Consider the following 22,675-nt stretch of genomic DNA (forward strand, 5'->3'; position numbering starts at 1 on the left):
GACGATGGTGATGGGGGAGTTGAAGAAAAAGAGCCCCGAGAACCCCTCAGCCGTCGCACGCGGGGGGTAGGGGAATCTATGTCTCCCTCCTGCCACAAAGCCACCCCCCACAAAAAGAAAGACCCCCCCAGCGAACAGAGCAGCCTCTCCTCGCTTTTCTCTCTCCCCCCCCCCATACCCGGGTTGGATTTCGAAATACCTTTTCCCAACTCCTAACTGTCCCTGCTATAGAGTTCTTATGGGACCACTTTTCCTTTCTCCTTTCCCCCCTCCCCCCCAACAACCCCCCCCCCCCACTTCTCAACGATTAAGGAGCTTAAATTCGCCTCAGTTTGAGCCTCTCCGACTTGGAGGGGGAGGCTGGCGACCTGTCTCCTTGGCAGCCCTCCTTTACTTTCAGTGATAACTGTACTGACGTCCTCGTTATTTGTGTTTCTAAAAAGCCTCTCCCCCCCCCTTTTGTCGTTTTCTCCTCTGTGTTTTGAATCCCTCTTCAGGCAAGACAGCTGAAGGACGGGGACTGTGAGCCAGAGGCTGTAACTCTTCTTCCTCTTTCCTTTGTTCCCCCCACCCTCTGCAGACCATTATAAGCACCACTGGTTCCCCCTGATGCCTTCCAAAGGCTCAGGATACCGCTGCATTAGGATCAATCACAAGATGGACCCCTTGATAGGAAAGGCAGCGGGTATGATCGGACTAAGCCACGAGAGACTCTTCCAGCTCCTGCCCAGCGAATTAACTCTTTGGATCGACCCCTTTGAGGTGTCCTATCGCATCGGAGAAGATGGGTCGATCTGTGTCCTCTATGAAGGCCCTCAGCCAGCAGTGAAGAATGCCAAAGCTCTTGAGAGCATGAGCAGCTGTAAAGAGGAGTGGAGAATTGGCAGAGCCAGCCCTTCCAAAAACTACAACATGATGACAGTTTCCAGTTAAAAAAATTAACATTCCCTGTACAATGATGTATGTATGTATCCCGCTTTGATAATGAAGTTAGATGATGTAATTGATATGTTGATTTTCACCCCATAGTCATTAAAGTTGTAGTAGTACTGCCAAATTCTTTGTTTTGTGGCCAAGGGCTAATGTATAAAAACAGTTCTTTAACTGTGTACTTTTTCTGGATTGTATACTGTAAATGAAATTGTACAGTCAAGATGATTGTTTTACAGATTTATATTTTGGAAAAAAATCCTTGGCTATTTGTAATAAAAATGAAATTAATTTAAATCTTTTTTTTTTAACAATGGCTTTTAGTTCGCAGTAGCTATCCCCTACCACCTCTGCATTTATTGAGCAATAATTGGAGGGGGGAGATAGGGAGGAGGCAATGTGGGTGGTGGGAATTAGAAACTCTGACCAACTGGAATTTTTAAACCTCTCTGGTGACTTGGCAGCGCAGACTATTTCAGGATCATAAACACAGCTGAACAGAACAAATATGAATTGTCTAATGTAAATATCCAGGCCAGCTTTTTATTCCCAAACAGCTGTCATGCATGGAATCAAATTTCTTGGAAGTAAAGTTCTAGAAATTTACTCCATAGTTCTTTCCCACTTGCCCAAGACAATACCTTTTTAAACATCTATTTACACCAATAATATTAGATAAAAATAGGTCAGTTAAAACAGAAACATATTTTGGTTTATATAACATCACAGTGAAATAATCTAATGTGTATAGTATGTACATTACAGAATGTACAGTAATTGTTGTTAAAGCTTTTCTAGAATATCCTGAATCTAGGAATCTGCTGCCCTAAATGGAAATTACTGTCTTGATCCCAAACACCTTTGGTGGAACTTCCATTCATTTCAGTAGGAGTTATTTTCATATAAAGTTTTTGGGATTAGGGTGCAAATTTAATGTTAGCGTGCTGCTTCATGTTTTAAAACATTTTAATCTGTTAACTGCTAACTCCCCTTTTTATTTTCTATTTAAACATGTTTGTCATTCACTAAACATTAAACATCACTCAAAATTAAGTCTTTCTGCCCTGCCCCAACAGTCTCCAAAGCCAAGAACTGATCCAAAAGACTACCTGAGATACACCTAGGGCCTTTGGTCATGCTAAGTGGAATTCTTAGTAGTTTCTGAAAGACAGCAATGTAGACTATTAGCACATCAACAAACCTAGCAAAATATCACATTAGCATGGTAAAAGAGAAAGTTAAGGGGGCATGTCTGGGCAAATTCAAAGTGATACTTCCAACTTGGCTGAAAAGGTAGTGGGAGTAGGAAAACTTTTTAAAGTTTAACATTTGATTACGGGAATCTAATGCCTATTTTAAGTAAGAGTTCCAATAAAAGCTATTTTTAAAACTTAGACTGTAACATTTCAAAATACATAATGAATAAAGTCTGCTTCTGAATAATATATTTCAAGAGATTGGTTCAATTATCTCTTGTTCGCTGACGACAAAGCCCAGTGAATTCAGTGGGGCTTCTCAGTAGGAAGACTGGACTGGAACTTCAGTTAACAATTCTGTGCATTGATAACAAAACAAAACTTACTGAAAATCATTTTATTTTTATTTAGTTAGCACTGCTGATTTTTATTGCATTGCAATGATTTTTGGTTCTTGCCAATGAACCAAGTCACATGAAAGTTATGGTGAGGACCAGACACTGGAGAGAAAACAGAAAAATAATAATCCTAATACATCTTTTGTTTTCAGACAGGTAAACCTCAGTCTAACGAGCTCAAAGAAGGGAGCAGGGGAACCTCTATTACTGTTAGGCAGGTCTGGTTCTGGAGTTGGGTGGCCTGTGGGGGGGGGGTGCTATCAAAGCCACATTAAAAGCCACATTAGAACATTGGATGTTTCTCAACCCTCTCCCTGGAGGAACAAAAATTCTGTTACATTAAAAGGCAGCCATGGCTCCCCTGCATACCAGCGTTGGGAACAAGAGGCCACAGCAGCCCATGTAGATGCTGGAAGGTTTATAACGAGTAGGTGCTGAAGGTTTATAAAGAGGAGGTGCTAGGAGAGACGGGGAGGGACAATCTATTCAACTACAAAACCCCTAACAGCATCCACCAGGCTTTGGCCAACGTCACTCACAAGAAAAATCTCACCCTTCAGGCAGCCGTAACAGTCTCTGGATTGCTTGGCATTGGTGCCACACATGTCCTTCAGCCATTCACAGAAGAGGTCCTTGTCCTTTAGCACTAAGAACTGCCCCAGAACCACGTAAGCCTTGTCAAAGTCTGTCTTCCAGCTTCCAAGTACATCTCAGTTCCAATGATTCTGTCTGGTGGTCATACTGCCTGCAGCTCTGACTGCTTTCTCACCTCAGCTGTCTCCTGCGCCCGCCTCCCGAAATTTCATTTTAGGCTTCTGAATAAATGATAGTGAGTGGCCTAAAGTTTGTAAACATTTTTTGTTGGAGCATATTTCCAAGATAATGCTTTAAGCTGTGAGCCTTGTTTTTTATATACCTAAAACCAACAACAGTTTTTCTATTAGATACGGGTATTATACACAGAAAATCAAGAAATTTGAATTTTAAATAACATCAAGGCAATCATCTGATACCAAGACTCTGGACATTTTTCAATTACTTCCCAAATGCTTTCTTATGCTCTCATAGACAGATCCATGAAGGATAAGACTTTGTTCTACCATTACTGATAGAAGTAGTGTGGTTCAGAATATCAGCTGGAAACAGCAGGATTAGAGAAGTCCTACTTGTGGTCTTCCCATAGGTGTCCGTTGGCCACTGTGAGAACAGGATGCTGGATTATTGGCCAAACCCAGGAGACTGTTCTTATGTTCCTTGGCAAAATGATTTCTGATGTGAGTTTCAAAGCAACAGATCTGTTACTGTACTTAAGAAGAGCTGGATTGTTACCTAATTCTGTGCAAGGCAAAATGTTGCAGTACAGTCCTATACATGCCTACAGTGGTACCTCGGGTTAAGTACTTAATTCATTTCAGAGGTCCGTTCTTAACTTGAAACTGTTCTTAACCTGAAGCACCACTTTAGCTAATGGGGCCTCCTGCTGCTGCTGCACCGCCAGAGCATGATTTCTGGTCTCATCCTGAAGCAAAGTTCTTAACCTGAGGTAATATTTCTCAGTTAGCGGTGTCTGTAACCTGAAGCGTATGTAACTTGTACCACTGTACTTAGAAGTAAGTTCCATCAAATTCAGTGGAAAACTTGCATTGGCAGCTGAAGAGTCACAAACAATTATGGGGGGAGTTCAACATAGTGTGAAGGCAAGCTTTCTGTTAGTGCAAGGAAATCTTCTTGTGCCACAAATACCCCCCTCCTCCCCTGTGTGCCCCCAAAATATGTTCTAGGAGTTCCCCCAGCCCTCTGAAGCAGAATTGGAGACCATGCAAGGTGTGTTCATGGGAGGCAAGAGGTGAGGAAATTCCTGTTGTGCAAGTGAAAATTGTTCCACTTAGACATTTATTTAGTTGACTACCATCTTGTGCTTGTAATATTTATTACCAGTAGGTTGTAAATGTGCATGTAAAAGGTACACATGCTATCAATGGGAGATAACCAAATGGGAGATAACCAATATTAGTCATACTCACAGAAGACTCGTTAAAATCAATGGACAAATTGGATTTCATCCTATATGGGTACAGAGGATTGCACTTCATAATACGTATGAGTTTCTAGGAAGTTCTGTCACATTTATAAGAATATATAACCTTAAGACTGGTCTTAACTAGGGTTTGAAATATATATATGTTACACAGCAGCATGGAATTCCATATGATCATTATTTATGTTTGATTTTAGCCTTGAGACACCAAAAAGTGCTATGTATTCAATGTACTTCCCTAAGTGTAAGACTTTTTTCTGAATTAGATACCTACCGGGTATTTGTCTTCAAACGTTATGTGTTGTAATGCAATGTTCTATATTAGTTCCTTCGTACTGCAATCCTCTCAGAGTAAGTCCCACTGAATATAGTGATACTCTTAGTAAATATGTATGGGACTGCACTATCACTAGAATTTCTCTGCTAGTGTTATTGTAGATATAGTTCTAGTAAAAGCACACACTTAAAAAGCTAATGTAGTATAATTATAAACTACTTCATTACACCAACTCAGGTTTGTTTAATACACACAAACGTTGGGGGAAAGATATGGTACAATGACATATTTAAATCTACCTATCTACTTATATAAAAACTTGCATAAAATTACAGAAATAAAAACAAGATCAATTCTGACAGAAATGTTTGTGTGAAAAAATATGTGAAAATAAGTGATGGTAATACTTACAACATAATTATTAGTCTTTATGATCTATCTTGTAAAATCTACACCCAAAACCAGAGAAATGCTGTAATTTTAATATTTATTAGGTTACTCCCACTTACGACTGTCCACTGAAAAAAGGAATCTGACAGCAGAACAAGATCATTTTCCAAACATGGAAGGCCATTCCTGCCAATACTCTTCCCACCCTCTGCAGCACCCTGATGCATCTAAAAGTCTGCCCAGATTTCTAGAATTTTGAGGTGTGTTTTAATCTGTTTTAAGTTTATCACTGATTACATTTTAAAAAATGCTTTAAATAGTTTTTTTTTAACAATAATTTTACGGTTTTCTTTTTTGCAAACTGCTTGAGGGGTTTGTTTCAATCAATATAGACATTGTATAAAATAATGATAAATAAAACAGTTCTAGAGGGCTAGAAATGAAAGGGGGTGGAGTGTCACAAAAATGACCCCCTTCCCCATTCTGCTAATGAGACTGCTGTCATCTATGAGTGGACAGTCGTCATTGAATGTCAGCAAACAGAAAAGTCCAGGAGAAAGGAATAAAATCCAAATGTAAAAGCTAGAGCAAACAACCAGCGTGGAAAAAGCTGGAGATGTTTTACATATGGTGGAAAGTAACAAGGGTGTGGGTGTTTGTGTGTTTTTAAAACAGCAACTATGCTACAATATAAAGCCCAACAGATTCCAGGGGTGTCTACTATACCATTAGTATCTGCTGCCTTAGATGTTTTGTTTTTATTGCTGCTGTTTTTGCTTCCACCATACTGACGATAAAAGAATTTGGAAGTTCCACAATATAACTGGATGCTGGATGCAAGTAGCTCTTTTGCAATTGAAAATGACTGGCTTGACATGACTAAGGATTACACAGGAAGAAACACTAGATCTCAAAAGGTAAAAGCAGAAAGGGCGGGCGGGCACTCAGTCAACAGAAACTATGAAGTATCTTTTTTTCTGCAATAACCTGTTTTTTTTTAAAGTCATATTTGGGTAGATCCTAATGCAGTTGCTGGGATTCCATGGAAAATAACTGCATGCAATTCAAAACATGGAACGCTCAGCTGTATGACAAACCAAGTTAATATCTCTGTATTAGGTAGTCTGAATCTCTTGGTAGCGACTTTGTTCTCTGCCAAGGGTGGCATCAGGGCTAAGCATCATTTGAGACCTGTCAAGGTGCACAGCCCTGCAAGGGGACCACGGTTGACCCTCCAAGCCTCCTGCTTCTCTTCCTCCTTGCTGTGCTTTCACTGCCTGTTCACCTGCCTTTCCTGAGCATGCAAAAGGGAGGAGATAAACCAGCATCTTTCAGCTGCCCTGTGCTTTCCCCCTCTTCCCAATCTGCCGAGAGGCAGAGTGCAAGTAAACAGGCACTGTGGCCTTCCTTGATGAAAAGGCCCCCAATGCCCCTCAAAACTTGGAGCCAATACCATTCTCTACAGTCCATGCATTATTCTTCCTGTTTCAGGACTAGGTTACACCTATTTCTCATTCTCATTTACTATGAAATAGATTTGCAGAAAGCAGGCGTAACTCCCGGAAAGTGCTTTTGACCTATGCCTTTCCTTGTCCCCACAGAGACACAATTAGCTTCCTGAACTCACCCTAACAACACAATGCCTTGCCTCAGTTAATGCAGGACTTTTTAATTTATAACTTTTGAGAAATATTTAAAAACAACAACACTTGGCAGCATTGAATTAAGCCAATCTTTCACATTCACTTGTGGTGGGTGTGCCATGGAGAAGGGGATGACTATCAGAGACTAAGTTTCTCCTACCTAACAGTATGTATTACTCACTGAGGGCCTTGCTCTGAGTGCATTGTAGTTGGACATTTGATTGACCAGGACACAGGATTTGGCTTTCTCCATAGTGGAGTCCAGATTGTGGACTTCCCTCCTCTGAGCATTCTGATTGGTCCCCTAACTATTGGCATTAAGATGGAATATTAAGACCTTTTTGTTCTGTTGCATCTTCGTTATCCCCTTTTTGGTTGTTTTATGCATCTGCTTTAGCCTGTCAATTTTTTGTTTCTGTTCTTGGATATTATTTTATTATTGAGTGTATCTTGTAGGTTGTTTAAAATTATGTTGTGAGCTACACTGAGGGCATTTGGAATGGAAGGCAGGTAAAAATATTAAATAAATACATAAACAAATATACAGTATAAACAAGTTGTATGTATTTAAAGCGTTCTCTGTTGTAACTCTGTTGTGACCACTTGAAAAAGCGAACTTTTAATGTACATGAAGAGATGCCTACACAACAGAGTTGACAGAGTTTTTAGCAAAGAAATAATGGCTGTTACCCACATATCCACTGTTCCTAATTGTTATGCCCATCATGTCCAGCATAACAGCAGGGCTGTTATGTTCTTATGTTATCTATATATGGTGACATGGGTGAAATTGTGCAAATTCAGCATTATATTGGCCGGGGGGGAAATAGCACTAGCAGTGACTGGTGCATGAACACATTTCTGAGATTTTGTCTGAGGGCCTTATAGGGCCATTTTTATTTGTGAAATAAATAAAACACATCAAAAAGTACACAAACAAATAGAACAATTGCCACATAAATCATAGATCTAAAATAAATATACACACACAAAAAAATCAATAACAGCAACAACCCCCCAGCAAAAAAACCCAAACAATACCCCAGCCCAACAGTCTCTTCCGCAGCCTCAGCTTTTGTAGCTGGAGTCAGTCAGGACCTCACCCTCCCTGGTCAAGTGAGAAAAGGGCTGCAAGGCAGGGAGTAGGTCTTCCAGGATTCCCAGCCAATATGGCAACACTCCCACATGACTAGACAGCATCTTGACATTTTTTAAAGTTAGTCATCAGAGCTGTATCAATCACATTGTTGTCTTTGTGTCTCATGGGGTTAATCATCGGAAACATGTTTAAAACTGAGTCATTTGCTAACACCTTTAACCAATCCTGAGAATGGTTGGAGTTGCTGATTACTACTGGGATGCCTGTCCTTATGACAAACAGAAGATGGTTAGCAGTCCCTCCCTCACCTACCCTGCTCACAAACACCTCTAGCTTCCAAATTCTGGCTTGTTTGGGAGCCGTTAACTATAGTTCCTGGGACATGGGTAGCGCTGTGGTCTAAACCACAGAGCCTAGGGCTTGCCGATCAGAAGGTCTGTTCGAATCCCCGTGACGGGGTGAGCTCCCATTGCTCGGTCCCTGCTCCTGCCAACCTAGCAGTTCGCAAGCAAGTCAAAGTGCAAGTAGATAAATAGGTACCGCTCCGGCGGGAAGGTAAACGGCGTTTCCGTGCGCTGCTCTGGTTCACCAGAAGCAGCTTAATCATGCTGGCTACATGACCCAGAAGCTGTACGCCGGCTCCCTCAGCCAATAAAGCGAGATGAGCGCCGCAACCCCAGAGTTGTCCAGGACTGGACCTAATGGTCAGAGGTCCCTTTACCTTTACCTTTAACTATAGTTCCCACTTCACACATAGTGAGGAGCTATGCTTAACTATAGCTTTCTGATTCATTTCCCTGCTTGCATAAAGGGAGCAGCCAAGCAGGAGCAAAGTGTGTTTGAGTGTGTGTGTGTGTGTCCGCCAGAATTTGATCATGAGAACTGAAACACAGAGCACAAGCTTTATAAAAGTCTTCACCTCCTTACCTGCCTTCCATTATAGTCCCTATGAAGTAAATCTAAATCCCATTATCTTCCTTAACAGGAATAAAACCAAAATTAGTATTGGTCTTAGTCTTGTTGGCTAACGATCTATCCTAAACGCAGGACCGGTTTCAAATCCTCTGGGGTTCCATTCCTACTTCTGTTTATTCAAACCCCAGATACAGCCTTAGGTTTAAAGATTCTGACCTGTCAGAGCTCATTGGAGCTCTGTGTACAGATGATTGTTACAAAGTGATTGCAAGTATATCCTGGCATGTGATGCATATATGTTGTTTGCTTGAGGTGAAACAGGGGCTCCATTAATAGAAATACTTATTGTGTAAGATGCATTTCTGCTGTACATTAGTATTTTATTGTTTGTACCGAAATATGCAGACTGTGAGACGGTTTGCACAAACAGACATGGAATAAAATACAGAAAGTGTATTTAAATGTTGCAAAACACACACTGGAACTTGATATAATTATGCAAAGCATGTTCGACAAAAACATGGGTTTGGATAAGGGTGGTAGAATTTGTAAAGTCTACTCACCACCTCTATATTTGACCTGAATTTGTGAATTTCAGCAGCAGCATTAAACATATTATTTTACAAAACAGCTGCCTTATCATTGTAACCCAGAGTCTCTTGTGGTTTGTCCTCCTGTTTTTATCCTCTAATGTGTTTGTCTTTACTGCAGCTGCATCTGTTCCTGGGCTGATGAAATATTACTGAAAACAGCAGTGAGGCCCAAACCTTTTTTTCAATTGCTGCGTTGAATGATTGTTCTGTTGAGCAGAACGTCCCCCACTCGGTACATGTGCTAGACTAATTATATTGAATATGACTGCATTGACTGCAGCGGGTGCACTTCACCAGCCCAGTGACCTAAATAAAAGTCTTTACGCATCTGTGTCCTTTATTCCCTTTGACTTAACGTCCATTTTAGTTTTATTTGCAAAGCGTATGATTTGTTTCCTATAGTGTCTGAAGAAAATCCCTTTTAAAGGAACTCCTTGTATATATTACTCACAACCATTTTTCTACCGTTCTGAAAGTCCTTGTTTGAGACATTGAGCTGTTTTGTATCAATACTATACCATATGCTTTTGGCTGAAATTCTGTACACTCTTACTTGGGAATAAGTCTAATGGACTTAACTTCTTCACAGACATATATAGGATTGCACTGGTAGTCTTGCCTTGTAGAATCCCCAATTTGCAGAATCCCAAATTGTCTTGTAGAACCCCAAATTTAGAAAAATGTAAATCTGATTTTCACGATATTCTGTTAGGACTGGGAAGGTGTACCGAATTAAGGGAGGGAAGCAAGAGTTGGTTATCACTAATAACATCAAAATGGACCCCATGGTTTCCAGATTCTTGTTTCTTGTGCTATTACATTGCACGTATGCACTAAATTTCACATTTTCCGGTGCTTGGAAATGTTAATGTTTATGCAGAGGTGTACGGTATGTATGCCAAGTGCCTGAGGCTCCTTTGACCTGTGCTAGCAGTTGGAACTTTAGCATTTGTTAATTTTCTTACTGAGCTCTCTGCTTATGTATTTAAGTCCAGATTATTTATTTTGTAATACTGAATTTATGCTATGTTTGCTAAATGATTTTTGTCCCATTTGAATTTATTGATATGTGTTGTAAACTGACTTCTGGGCCTCCACCCCAATGCTTTGTACTTTGATAAGATAAGCAATTTTTTTAAGCTGCTTTGGGCACAGCTCACTGTGGAAAGGTGGCATATTAAAAAACCTCAGCCAATCAGTTAGCCTCGCGCAAGATTCCATAGGCCACATCATTTAGCCAGTAGGAAGCCAGTATGAAAATTTTAAAAAAATAAAATAAAAATTGAAGCAGAATATTATTTTCAATTTAATCAATTGGCTTTCTTGAAAGAAAAAGGAAACAATGGATGGTATATCAGATGTCTGTACTTCTACCCAGTGAAAAACATCCAGCGAAGGACCATGAAAGATGTCAGTACGTACAACACATTGAAAATAAAGCACTTTTAATCAGCATGAAAAGAAAACATAGTAATAAACAGTGAGAATTATGTCACAGCAAGGAGTCTTAGCGTTCAGCAATTACTGATCTGCTTTGTGCATTATTCTTGATTGCCAATTCACAGAAATCATTTTTGTCAGTAGCATTTTGAAAGAAGGTGGTGAATAAAAAAAGCAATAAAATTACCATCATGTAGGCTGATAGTGAGAAGTTTAATCTTGCCACCACTGCATAAAGAATGAAAGGGATGTAGCTGATTTCATGACAAATACTTTCATTGTTCTCTATGAAGAACAATTTCCCGGTTCCTCTGTGATGGGGCACGGGGATAAAATCAGGCATCTAATTCTATCAAGAAATCTCTCCCCACCCCTTTCTTCTTTTACTCTTAGTAAAATTTCTTTAAGCAATTTTAACTGTATACAGTACATTTATTTTTTCACACACGCTTTCTTTTTAAGCGCACGTGCAGTAAAATGAACGGTACAGCTCCTCATTCTATGAATACTTATTATTTCTTTTCTGGAACAAGACTGGGTTTCCTTTTCTCTGAATTCTTTTTAAATATAGTGTTAAAACTGTTCATAAAATTACTATGATATATGTGCTGTGGGGCAAGTGGGGGCAGAGCCAAGCAAAATGTTTGGAAGTTAAAACGTGTCTTTGGCACATTTAGGCTAAAGCACCAACAATACATATTCTGTGAAACACCCTGAGATCTTATGATGAAGGGTGGGTTTAGAAATCAAATAAATAAATAAAAATAAACAAAACATAGAGTTTCCTTTTTCTGCTTTACCAAAGGCAGTTTGGTACAAATCACAATCACTATGATTTATGCATAGGTTAACAGTCTCACCCCGGCAACAGTCTGCTTTATTATGGCCTTTATTAAGCCCCCTTCATCCTATCCAATCACAAGTTGCTTATAAAATCTCAAATGATTATTTCCCCACAAAGCTTCTTATTGATTACAGCACTGCTTGGTTCATTTCACAAGTGGGTGTCAGTGGATCTTGAGGTCAACCACATCACCACTCCAATGGAAAGGCTAGGAAAAAATAAAGCCCTGGGGGCTTGCGGCCATGGCGAACCCACTTTGTGTTCCCTTGTGAAGACATCAGAAATGGGAATGGGCTACTGGCCAGGGATGGGAATCTGCTAGCCATTGCAATACCAGAGACACAACTAAAACAGTCGCAGCTTTTCTGGAACAACCCCTGTGGTGGAATGAGTGCTGACAGGAGCATGCTGCCAACCTTGGTCCCAGCAAAGTTGCGTGAGAGAGAAGCAACAGGCACGGTTTCCCTTGTTTGAGTGATGCATGGGAGCCCTCAGAGGGTAAAGGTGAGAACTATGTGGGAGGCCATGGTGGCTGGTCCCCACTGGGATTAGGAGGGCGGAAGGGAGGAAGGCTAGCAGTAGGTGGGGCCAGACCCAGTCACAAGCAGAGCTAGCTGATTCTAGTTGCTGTCTCCATCCTGCTCCTTGCGGAGTTCTACAATGGCAACACTGACGTTGAGAAGCAGGAAGCTGACAGACCGTGATACCATGTTGACTGAATAGAAGTAAAAAAAGCAGGCAAGTCGAGGCTGAGGTAGTGTAGTTGGTATAACTGACCCCTGAACATAGTATTCTGACTGTGCTTGCAGCTCTTCCACAACTTCTCAAATGCAGCTCCATATCAACAGCCCTGCTGCCTCAGACCCAAGCCCCAGTCTAGTCCAGCATCCTCATAAGAGCTAACTCCTACAGGCCGAGGGGTCTTCGGCCCCCCAATAAAATATTTGAGGGGGCCAGACCCCCCAAAGTTGATGGGCATTCCCATTCAAATGGTGTGTGGGCACCGCATCATGTGATTATGTGGGGCAGGGCTTACCCTGCCCCCATATTTTATTCAAGTTGACACCCCTGGGCATCCTGTTCTCACAGAGGCCAACCAGATGCCCAGGAAAAACTTGTAAATGCAGAGGCATAGCATGGTGGGGAGGCCTACTAGAACGATTACCCCAAGCACAAAAAAATTAGGGGTGTGCTTCTGCAGCTGCCTCCCCGACTGGAGGTGCTTTCCATCCCACACACCTGCCTCATCTGAGCAGCATGCCGAGCAGGAGCTGTTGAGAGGGTGGGCCCTTGTATCTATCTCTTGGCCGTGCGGTGTCCCCACATGCAGCGGTGGCAGTGCCCCAACCCATGGAGATGCACATGCATGTCCTGCCACTGCTCCACAGCTCCCTCCAGCAGCAGCAGCACTGCATGGAGTTGCTGGTCAGGGAGCACAATACTTTCCCTGCCCTGGGCCCTGGAAACCCATGCTATACCACTGTGCAAATGGAAGCTGTGTGTAACAATGACCTCCCGCCCTGTGATTCCCAGTAACTAGTATTTGGAGATATACTGCTGCATATGAACGCAGGACATTGCTTTATATGGAATCAGACAATTGATCCATCTAGCACAGTATTGTTTACATGGGCAGCAGCTCACCAGGAATTCACATAAGCGCCTTTCCCAGCCCTGCCTGCGGATAGCCATTTGCACGCAAAGGATGTGCAGTACCGCTGGACTTTGGCCCCTCCAAATACTACTCCCTCTCCTCGTCTCAGTCAGCAGGGCCAATGGTCAGAGCTGACGGAAGCTGTAATCCAACAACCTCTGGATGACCCAGGTTCCCCATCTGTGTTTGAAGACTCCAACAGCTTCTATGAGAAGAGGCAGTCACCAAGATATGCTGAACCTTTAGTCGTTATGAGCTTTATTTCCAATAAATATCATTTACAGTGTGAATATTACCTTAGGCAATTGGGCAGCCTTAGCCAAAATGTTGCCCTCCATTTGTTTCGGATGGTATCTCCCACCAGCCCCATATAGCAAAATAACAAACAATAAAATGAGATATCTTACATATAATTTGAACTGGATGCTCAACAGCCGAATAGCTGGCATGTTGCTTGCGCAATGTTGTACACTATTAAGTTTTCTCTGTGCATGAAGTGCAAATGGAATTGCTATTACGGACAGAATTTTTAAAAATAAAGGTTTTTCATGTTTTATGGTTTCAAACTTCAGAACCTGTTCAAAATCCATGATTCTAGCAAATAGTAATGATGATCTACTTCTGAGAATAATGCCAGCATACCCCAGGAAATTTAAAAGCTCCAGCCCCATCTTTATTGCACTTAAATAACATGTAAATAACATGCCTTAAGCAAGTAACCATGAGAGGAGGAAGCTGAAAAACATTTTATAAAAGAGGCCCAATATTATTTCAACCACTAGGTGGTGCAGTTTAATACTAAACCTATGCCTGAGTTGGGCGCTGCCAGAATATTGACACCTCTCTCATGCCCACCCACATATCACATGTAAGAAAATGCTTTTCTTACAAGTATCTTCTACTAAATAAACAAGCTACAATTAATAAATGGTTTGTCAAAACACAGAAAGGGGGAGAATGTGTGTGTGTGTGTGTACATAACAATGTGTTTGTTTGTTTGCTTGTTTGTTTGTATATACATAATAAACTAATTAATGCATAGGAAAAACAACCTCAAAGGATGCTAAACTATTACTTAAACTGTTTCCAGCAAAATAGGTGGGCAGATACTTTGTTGTTGTTTTTTTTTTTAACATGCAGAGGTGGGTGGAAGAATGAACTGAGTTACATTATGTTTAGATAAACTAACAGGAAGGATTCGAAACCGGCGGGACCAGAAATTCACGGAAGACTGGAGTAAATTTACGGACTATCTGAAAAGTATTAGTGAAGATCAGATGACGTATGTAGGTTTGCAATAAGTTTTGTGAGGAGTATTATTGGAAGTATTGCAAAAATGGATAGGGGAAGGATGATCTGTTAAGAAATGTAAAGGTAATATAAAGTTAAGAAATGCATAAGAAGTGGTTAAAATGGTGGATCATCAGAGGTGCTGACGGAAGTCTAAAAAGATTGTATAAGTGATAAGCTTTGTGGTACATTTTATAATTTATATGTTAAAATCAATAAAAAATATATAAAAATAAAAAGAGTTACATTATGTTTAAGCAGTGCAAAGTTTTCCTCATTTTACCAGTTTACTATGAATTTAACAGGCAGAATCATTACTACACTTCTTTGGAATTAAGTGCTAAGGAATATATTGGACTTCAAACTAAATGTAGATAGGGTTGGGCTGCATGTAGTAGATCTCTTTTCTGCATTGTGTCAAATGGGCTTGTTTCTAGACATGGATCTAATTTGTCAACATATTTGGTAAACCCAGAATTCTATTTACAAATACAAGATCTCTCTTATATCACTGTTATCACAAATAGTTTTAGTTTCAAGTAAGAACACAATTTGTGTCTTTTTCCATGTAATTGTATTCACAAAATACAGAGTCCTTGGTAAGAGCATACACATCCTGACTCATTGTGTGGCTCAGGATTAGACCAGAACTAGATGTTAAAAGTTGGTTTCTGGCTGCTGCCGCCGCCTGTATTTCTCCTTCCTCTTCTTTTTTAACATTTCATAATGTCATGTGTGACACAACATCATAGATTTTTCTTTGCCCTCCAAGCCACAACTAATGAGAATTGAGGAAAGCTGTGGAAAGTTGTCATTAAGGATGCAGTTCATGCTCACTGAACGTTTTAAGCATTTCAAAATACTGCTGCTACATTATGTTTAACATGCACATTGTAGCAGGCTGTCTTATTTCTGTGTTGTGTGCATGGCATAATGGATTTTTATATATGAAAAATAGCAGTAGTGGCATACACATACACAAATGCTGTTCCAGAATGCATGAAGAGTTCAGTAGTTTGAATGTCCCACAGGTTAAAAATTTAAATTCAAACAAAGCAATTCTTTGTGTATAAACCTAGGCATGCTACAACCCTTCTCTCCCTTACCATTTATTTTATGGGCACCAATTTTCTTTTATATAGATTATATATAATAATGCAATCCCCTACAGCACACTGAATTTATATAACCCCAGTATGGTTGTGAAGACAGAAGTGCCTGGTGTGCTCTGGTCCATGGGGTCACGAAGAGTCGGACACGACTAAACGACTAAACAACAAGAAGTATGGTTGTACTGTGTTTATTGCTGAACATGTACATTTGTCTTAAGACAGACAACAAAGAGGTGGAGGGAATGATAAAAATTAAATATCTGAAGTGGGGTGGTAGAGGAAATAACATGACAAGTACAGGCTTAGTGCTTGCATGAAGCATTAGAAATAAAAAGAGTAATAAGAGGAAATGAGAGAAAAGACCTCGCAGCAGTAGCTGACAACTTTAAATACGAAATGGATGAAGAGAGCAACAGACAACGAAGTGTAGTGTGTGATGTGATTAAAAGAACAGGTGAAGATTTCAGTATTTTCATACAGACAAACTGAATTGAATTAATATGGGAAGTACTGCAGTAAGGAAAGCTAGAAAGGAGGAAGTGAGTATAACATGGCAGATATGACCAGACTACAGGCAAGAGTTTAGTACATTCAGAAGGAGCAAAAAGGTCGCTCTATGAGATGTCATGTCATGAGTCATCAACTATCTCCGCATAAAAGAATAAGGAACGTGGCAGTTAAAGAATATCCTCCAAGTGGCAGAGAAGAGTGGGTAAGAAAGGATACGAGCAAAAGGATCATTAGGGCTTCCATTTTGACATTTTTGGTCTAAAAAGACAGTATTTTAACACCATTCATGGTTACCATGACACTGGAATGTATGTGAGCATTCTGCACTAGTCTAGCAGTACTGCCAGAATATGGGATTCGGACAGCAAATAGAGAGTAAGATAGACATGATGAAGAAAGAGGTGCTAGATAGTCACAGCTGGGGATTTGAACTTGGACCAGTTTATGATGTACCACTTTCTAAGCAGCCTTGACATGTTAGGTGAAACTCTGCTAGCACTTTACAGGACCTGCTGGAGGAATGGTTGGCAAGACTGGGTAGTGGACAAGGATTAAAATCAGATTTGGAAACCTTCGGCATAAGTAGGATTGCTGCCCTGTCGGGTTTTCTGGACTTGGTGAATAAAGAGAGGCTAACGGGGCATGAGCGAAACACAGTAACAGAGCAATCCAACCCCATCCCTCTTGCCTTTCTTTTTTTTAACACATTTTTTATTAAAGATTTCTTGGTTTACAAAAGTATGTGCAATATCTCTTTTTTTAAAGTTACATTTTATACAGATCAGCTTCATTTGTTGAGACATTAGTGTAACATTAGGAAGAAAAGGGGGGGAGAGGTGGAGGGGGCCATGGTGAGTGGGGGTGCGGTGGGGTCAGGTGTTTCTATTTTACTTAATGTATGTGTGGGGTTTTGTGTCAGCGTCGCTTGTGCAGGTTCTCTTTGCTATTCGCTTGTGTTCCTTTGGTGGTGAGAGAGGTTGGGGTTGGCCTAGGGTGTGGTTGTTTGTTTGCGTTTGGCTGTGGTGAATTTTGTTTTCATGTGTGAGTGGGGTGGGTGGGTGTTTTTGAATCAGGTTGGTGGATTCTTGTCGTTGTCTTGTTGGGCTGTGTATGTGATAAAGGGGAGCCATACCAGGGTGAAGGCATCTTCTTCTATTTGTCCCCATGTCAGTTTCAGTTTATTGGTCAATTTTTCTAATAAGGCTGTTTCCCATACTACAGTATTTGGTACCATTGGTCCCTCTTGCCTTTCTTTAGATGTGATTTGAACATGTGGTCTTGCCACTGTCGCTAGCACCCTGGGCTTGAGTTAATAAGGGAGGAACAGTAAACAAGGAGCTGTGAAAGAGAATAAAATGGTTAAGGTCAGCTTTTTCCTTAGTTTTCTTCTAAAAATACACAGTAAAGCATGCTTACATGTATATCCTATGCTCAAAATATCAATCTAATTGACGCTTTAAAAGCTTTCCTTCTTTCCAGCCCGAGGACAACTGAGATGTGGGGTGAAGAGCCAATGTATTTGTTTGTTTGTTTGTTTTATAGGTGAATGTTCCAGTGCTTTCCACATCAGGAATATAAGACACAAACATGGCAAAGTAACACTAACATAATTTGCAAGCATTTTACCACCCCTTTATTACAAGGAGAAGGACATTTTGGTTATAAAATTGGTTAGGAAAAAAATGTGTTCTACAGATCCTCTGAGAAGCAAACTAAACATTTTAGGGACTAGTGTTCTGTGGTTCTTCTACTGCAAACTTTGAATTTATCCGAGACAGTTCATTGTTTGTAGATAAGCCTTATGAAATTCTTTCATATAGGTATATTGGAGACGCAATCAAATCTAAACATATTTTTTAAAAAATGTATTTTTACTAAAGATTTTCTTGATTTACAAAGGTATGTGCAATGTTTCTCGTATTTTTTTACCCATGTAACACTTTTTTTAAAAAACAAAAAAATGGTTTCATTTGTTGAGACATTAGGAAGAATAGGGGGAAAGAGGTGGAGGGGGGAAGAAGGGTGGCGGTGGGGTCGGGTGGTGATGTTTCTATTTTACTTAATATATGTGAGGTTTTGTGTCAGCATTGCTTGTACGGGTTCTCTGCTGTTATCTAAACATTATCTGAACTGCAGATTCCCATTTATCAGAGGGACTTCTTTAACAATATTCAGGCCCAATTATCATAGTACCCAAGGAAGCAAAGTACCTTGGGTTGGGCTATTGACCCTGGGAAGGTTGCGACTAGTCTGTTTACTCTGCTTGATGCAAAGTAGGGTATATTCCTCTGCAAGCAATGTATGGTATGAGAAGCTACAGAACCCATACAGATAAAAAGAGTTTGAACTGATAGTTTAACTTAATGTCAAGGATGTACAAAGGTTTGCTGTGTGTGCTGCTAAATTCCTAAGGTTTAAGCATCTTTCTGAAGATCTCTTTCTCAGTCTCAGAATTAAATTTCCTGCTTTCATCTGTCTTTATAATATTATTTTATTTGTTTTGTTGCCTGCCTAATAGTAATCAGCGACAGTTCCATCTTCGGAAGGGAATGACCAAACCTCTTTTGGTAGTGGGAGGACGTACAACAAGAAAACCAAAAGGCTCTCTTCTCACAAGGAAACTGACCCAATCATTTTGCTTTTTACTATTTCGGGAAGTAGGTAGGACTGCTGGTTTATGGGTAACAACACTAAATTCCCCGGAAACACAGCTCTGAAAATCCTGACTCACATTTCAAAGCATTGTGCTGGTCTCCTGCTCAGGTGATTGAAGACTACTGTGAATGTAAAGAGACACCTTCAGTCCAAGAAAGATTATTGTGTGTGCAAATGTCATTGGCAGCATTAGGATTTATACAGATGCATTTAGATGCATTTATGTTTCAGAGCCTTAATTCATATTAGTCACTTTGGGAGTGTTCTGACTGTAATATTCAATAAATCTCATTTCTAGATACATGGTGTCCCTTGAGCAGCAATGTGATCAGAACTGTACATTCCCGAACCTTTTGGAGCCATTCCATTTAAGACTAAATCGCAAAGTGGCACATTACATCAGCTGACTGCAGGTTTTATTACCCCATTCTGTAATATAACCCAAGGGGTCCAGCATTCTTTGGAAACAATCAGCTCTTTTAAAAATAGAAACATACAAGTCATTGATGTGGTGCCAAAAATATCCAGCCTTAGTTCGTGACACAAACACCATTCACTGCATTAAATTATTCTCCCTCAACTACAAAACAAAGAAAGAAAGAATACACTGGCTTCCTTTATGCCATTAATTTTTTTCAAAAAATATGTTTTCCTGGCTTGCATCTCTCTTGCAAAACACAACAACAACAGCAAACGCAACACATTTTCTTAATTAGCCTTAGGTTTTTCCAAATTTAATATTTAAAACATTTAAATAATGAACGGCTGTAGTGCACAGGCCATTTTCTGAAGGTTGCCTCATCAAGGCATTCAGGCATCTGGCCAAGTCGGGTGAAGATTATGTTATGGCTATGTAAAACTAAATTATCAAACAATATTGCCAACAATGTCAATCTGGACTATGTTATACCTGCAGAGTCAACAACTACAGCAAAATTTAAAAAGTGCAGCAGAGATGCCATGGTAGATCAAAATGGGTGACTGTGTCATTTCTGTGCAAACTGTTTGGAATTTTGTGCTAGGTTTCCCTTATGATAAGTGAGAATCTGGTGTATTGAGTTATGATAATAATATTATGAATTTACAGGGTGCCTTAAATTCTTGGGTCTAGTAGGTATCAGAATTTAATCAATGCTTGGAGTATTCACCTGGTGACAGACGGTGGATTTAGTGAAGTATTAAAATACAGGAAGAAACAGCTTCCTGTGTTCAGGAATTGACCGGGAGATTAGCCATTAACCAAAGACAAAGGAAAGGTAATGGGCCGTTAGGAAAGTCAGAGAGAGGGGACCCTCCTCCAGCTCTGAGTTTCTTAGCAGGATAAAGGCCAGAGTTTTGAAGAAGAGCAGTTACTTAGGATTGCAGTTGGCTGGGAAATCAAGGCTTGACATTTGCTGAGTTCTCCAAGTTGCAATGCCTTCATCTGGGATTTTTGACCCAAGTGGCAAGACCTCCACTCCATCTTCCAACTAGGTAGCTTATAGTTGCTGATCCTTACCATTACAGAACTATTGGACTAAAAATATTTCCTGAGGAGTTCCCAAGTGCTGTAATTCAAATTAAATCAAAGAATTGTACAGTTGGAAGGGAATCTTTTGCTCAAAGAGATTAAGAGTCTCACGCTCTACCAAATTAGCTATCCCAGCAATTACATTACTGTTACATTTTATTTTATTTCTGTTTTGTTGTGCCCTGGCTTTGGGCTCATTGTGAGGAAGGGTGAGAAGGAAATATTTTCAAATAAATGACAAAATAAATAAAGTATTAGTCTTAAAATAATTTAAAGTCTTTGACAAATGCACGTTTCAGGACATTTCACACTCGTATGCATGCAAACTTCACGCAAATAATTTACTAAGCCGTTGCTGAAGTCAGGTCTAAAAGCATGACGACGTACCAGTATTCCCAAGTTTCAACATTACATTGCATTATTCTCCATTCCAGGAAGTGAGTCACAATGCATGGATTTATAGATCTAGGAAAGGGCAGCAGTTCTGTAACATTTTTCCTTAGAACAAACAATTGACCTCATCTCCAGAAACCTGTAGTTTCTAGCCCAAGGTCTGTGTTTCAACAAGTTAAAACTATAAAACTATTCTTTTGGAAGTTTTCACAAACCTTTTTTGTTTTTGCGACCCTACACAATTTGGTGGCATGATCAAGCCTGGTCACTTTATTGCTCGCCTTCAAGTCATTTATGAACATGTTAAAGGCACATGTCCCAAAGCTGATCATTTGGGAACCCCACTGCTTACACTCCTCCATTGTGCTAACTGTCCATTTATCCCCACTCTCTGTTTCCTCTTCCTTGTCCTCTTATGGATCATTAACCAGTTATCTCTATTTATTCCATGACTATTATTCACGAATTTTTGGGAAGGGAGCTTATTGAAAGCCTAAGTACACAGTGTCTACTGAACCACCCCTATCCATATGCTTAATGAAACAAAATGTTAGTTAAGACAGGATTTACCATTAAATGGCATCCTATCTATTTGCTTAATGACACAAAAGTTTAGTTAAGACAGGATTTACCATTAAATGGCATTTAATCTAGGTTTCTGGTTACAGTTTACCATGGCACCTCAAACTTGCCTTGCTAGAGCAAAGCTAAAAACTAATCTTCTACAGGTTTAACACTCCAAGTTTCAGCTCCTGAGCTGTAAGTTACCTAACTTGGTTCTGGCTGTAGGAAGTGCTTACCTCTTTTGGATCTAACTCTTAGCATACAATGTCTTTGCTGTGTGCTTGTTAGTTTTAGCAAATGCTTTCTCACCCCTTCCTGGATATGCCTAGGACTGAACATGGGACTTTCCACATGCAAAGTGCTTAGTCTGTTACTAAGCTACTGCACCTCCCTTAAACAGTTCATACTGCAGGTGGGGAAATCATTTTTTTTTTTTAAATCCCAAATGGAAAACCTCGATGCCAAAGGAAAACTAGGAACATAGAGAGCTGCCTTATACAAAGTCAGAGCATTGGTTCATCTAGCTCAGTAGTGTTCACATTAGCACAACAGGGAGGGGGGCTGTGGCAGAACCTTTCTCCTAAGTAGTAGTCTTTCATTTGCAGAGTGTTTATGCAAAAATGTTCCGTCACTTCTGCAGTGCAGGAACTGCAGCCTGAATCAATAACAGTCTACTCTGCCACCTCAAAATCCTGTGATGCCATTGTTGTATGTATGCAACAGCCATCACAGAGCACAGCTGGGGAAAAGATCTCACTTAAGGCATCATAGCATTGCTGCTAGAGTCAACAATATTGATAAACCAAATGTCTGATTTTGCCTAAGGCTGCTTAATATGCTCCCAAATGCTGTAAGAAGAGGAGTAGTTTGGATTTGATATCCCGCCTTTCACTCCCCTTCAGGAGTCTCAAAGCGGCTAACATTCTCCTTTCCCTTCCTCCCCCACAACAAACACTCTGTGAGGTGAGTGGGGCTGAGAGACTTCAGAGAAGTGTGACTGGCCCAAGGTCACGCAGCAGCTGCATGTGGAGGAGGAGCGAGACGCGAACCAGGTTCCCCAGATTAGACTACCACTCTTAACCACTACACCACACTGGCCAGGACCGCAGGAAGCTGCCCTATACCAGAGTCAGAAACATTGTCCATCTAGCTGAGTACTATCTTACCCTGACCAGCAGCAACTGAAACATGGTTTCAACCAGGTCTTTTACAACCCTACCTGGA

The 22,675-nt window shown here is 40.3% G+C and overlaps 1 long non-coding RNA gene across 2 annotated transcripts; it reads left to right on the forward strand.

Moving 5' to 3' along the window:
- Positions 1-149: 149 nt before the first annotated feature.
- LOC310700858 lies at positions 150-11,693 on the forward strand. 2 transcript variants are annotated; one of them, XR_014522875.1, is made up of 3 exons: positions 150-3,907; positions 4,133-6,146; positions 9,598-11,693. It is a non-coding gene; the product is annotated as an uncharacterized lncRNA (long non-coding RNA). The 2 variants fall into 2 exon arrangements; XR_014522876.1 differs by having other exon boundaries at positions 176-3,798; positions 6,030-6,146; positions 9,598-9,806.
- Positions 11,694-22,675: the final 10,982 nt, after the last annotated feature.

Source organism: Podarcis liolepis, assembly GCF_965112155.1.
Source record: "Podarcis liolepis genome assembly, chromosome: 2".
NCBI lineage: Eukaryota > Metazoa > Chordata > Lepidosauria > Squamata > Lacertidae > Podarcis > Podarcis liolepis.